Below are 3,189 nucleotides of genomic sequence, written 5' to 3' on the forward strand. Positions count from 1 at the left end.
ACCTCATTCCCTGCCTAGCCTCTATTGATGATGCTTGGGCCCGGTTTTGTGGCCCTTTGCGTCCTGCGCGTGGGCGTGCGAGCAGCGCTGTAGCGAGAGGAAAGGGTGGACAAATTTAACTTATAAAGGACGCTAGGATAGAAGCCCCTCTCCGGCCATCCACACGGCCAGCAACTCAAAATCGCGTTCGGTTTCACCTCGTTCCCTGCCTAGCCTCTATCGATGATGCTTGGGCCCTGTTTTGTGGCCCTTTGCGTCCTGCGCGTGGGCGTGCGAGCAGAGAAGCGAGCGAGCGAGAGAAAAAGCGAGCGGGCGAGCAGCGCTGTAGCGAGAGGAAAGGGTGGACAAAAGGTAGTGATGCCCGTGACCTAACCCGCGCCTCCCCAGCGACCCCTGCCTCCTCTCCTGCCGCCGCCGGCGCTTCCTCCTATCCTTTCCTCGATGTCGACAGGGCCTCGCCCTCACCGGCCAAATCGGGGCTGGTCGAAGCTGCTCCATCTTCTCCCTGCCCTCCATCCCCATGCGTTCAGCGGCGACCCTGGAGGATCCCCACTCGTCCTCGAGCACTGTGCCCCGCTCCATCCTCCTCTCCTCCTCCCATGACCTCCACCGCCGTCATGCCTTTCCCCTCCTCTTTGTTTCTCTCTGTCAGCGTGTGGGTGCCACTGCCACTCCTCCAGCCCCACCGCCTACCATCTCTCTTCTACTTTCTCTCGTCCCGGCAAGACAACGCCTCCCCATGTTCTGGATCCGTTTTTCTCGTGCGCGGTGGTGGTTGGTCCTAGGTCGCGGTAATGGGAAGGAGCAGGGGAGGCTGAGGATGATGGACATGGGGGAAGGCTTAGTGAGGCCGGATCTCCAGAGGCGCTCACCGGTTCGTCCCTAATCTAGGTTGCAGATCTTTGGCCCCGCCTTCTTCTTCCTTCAAAATTTTTCCTTTTGATTTCATCTCTTCTTTGATAGTACGTATGATATTAATTTCTCGATTTGTATTTTTTTCCGAACAAGATGTTTGCAGATCCAACGAAGAAGAGAAGGATGTTCGACAAGGATGTTTGTTGCTACAGGAATAGACAATGGTTAGTATGATGCGTTGGTTTGTTGCCATTGGAATGATCTGCTTTTTTATGCCACTGACATGAATGATACTATTAAATATTCTTCAATGGTGTCCTTGGATTTAAAGCTTTAGAATTCTTAAATTTTTAGTTGGATGTAATTTCAATGGCATCCTTGGGGCCAGAGGCTTGCTGTTATGTTTGTCCTGATGTATGTACGTTGGTAATTGTAGATGGACAAATTTGCTTTTTATAAAAACAAAACCGTCTTAAAAAGTTGTATACACTGTATCCTTGATTTATACACCAGTGAAGATTTTTTTAGCTTTTAGTTCTAAATGCTGAATACATTGATTCCTAATTTGACGGCAATAACCAAAGTGAATGGACATTATTTACGCGGGCCTAAAATTTCCGCTTGTTTTATATGACTGTGCTCTGATTTTGGAAGAATCAGGCTAAGGGGTGATTGTACCGACAAATCAATAGTGACCAACCGGAGTTTGTTAGGTTGCAAATGCAGGTTCTTTTGAAATATGAAACTTTGGTTTGCTATGGTAGATAATGCTACCAAGATTTGGGTAGACAACAAGGTTACTACAGTCGCTTCATACTAATGTGTAATCTCATTTTGCATTGCAGTGAGATTCCAACAATTTTAAGAAGCATATGGAAAGGAGTCCAAATGCTAATAAGAAAGTAGAAGGACGCTATGGTTTTAGTTGCAACTCATTTTTCATATTCTTCGCAGGTTAATCTTCACTGTTTTTCTTTAGCTAACTTTATGTTTCCTTATCTCTGCACACACCTCATGAGCATGGTTTATCTGATGTTTCTCAGAGAGAGAAATCATTTTTTTATTGCTTTAATTGAGATGATGTTGAAGGGATGCATGCTGGTTTTTCATTAGGTTGTAAACGATGGTGATCTTCTTAAGAGTGCCCTTTACTATCCTCTGTACTCATAGACTTCTCATGGTTTCTCTTAAGAGTAATCATTGTTTGTTTTTTTTCATAATTTAAAAGATGGTTCTTAAGCTGAGCCCTGGCCCTACGCATGACCATCATGACTTTTAGGTTGCTTGAAAGCTAGGTGTGTTAGATGATGCCGCCGGACTATACATGTGTTATTTTTGTAAAATAGGAAGTACATGTGCTATTTTTATAAAATAGGAAGTACATGTGCCTTGAGCTTCTGGTCATTAAAAATCGTGCTTTTAAAACTTCAACAGCCAAAATGGAACTTTTGAGTGGCATGGGCGTGCATGGGTTCAGATTTGTGCAAATGTTGGTAAACTAGCACGTTACCACTTTACCGGTAAGCCGCGTCATTGAAGCTTTTGCTGATCTGATCATGTAGTCTTTCAAATAAAATTTGTAGAGACTGCACATATTTAGCCTCAGGTACTTATAGCAAATCTGCACTATACAATCCAAATTTATGTGCTTTTGGTATCCTTTGAAGATATGAAAAAAAAGTCCTTCGATAGAACTCAACCTTGGTAACTGTGTTGTGATGTGTATTGAACATGCATTTTGTCTTTTAGGATGGTCAAATTTCACCAATGGATGATCAGTTAAACCAAACTGGAAATGTGCTCCTAAAATATGCAAGGTATAGTTTGTTGGGACAAGGCACTAGAATTACTAATTTCCAGGATTGGCAACCATTAATGTGTTCCTGAGTTTGTTGTCGACCTTTCCCTTCCTAATTTCTAGGATCTTCTCGGCTTCCCCTTCATCGGCAGTGGGGGTTAGGTCCCAGATCGATGGTTACAAGCTTGTTTCTATTTTTTTAATCGGTACACCAGGAATCGTCTCCATATTCAGCCAATCTTACATGTCTTTTGCTTGTCTATATTGTCCTATCATGTTTTGCTTCTAATATGTTCTTTCCATGTCACGGGCATCTCCATTCAGGTCAAGACTCAAGACCTCGTCACATAATTGCCAAGGTCCCTGGTGAGCCCATTCCCTTCTATAGTTTCTCCATATCACTTCTATAGTTTACTTAATCACCTTCAAGCAATCTCTAAGGATTCTTCTGCTACTGATCCAAGAGCATAATCTGACAGTTATTGTTTTGATTTGATCTTGCTAGGCTATAATGTGTGGTATGTTCATAATGAGCA

The sequence above is a fragment of the Triticum dicoccoides genome, chromosome 5B (genome assembly GCF_002162155.2).
Source record: "Triticum dicoccoides isolate Atlit2015 ecotype Zavitan chromosome 5B, WEW_v2.0, whole genome shotgun sequence".
Lineage (NCBI taxonomy): Eukaryota > Viridiplantae > Streptophyta > Magnoliopsida > Poales > Poaceae > Triticum > Triticum dicoccoides.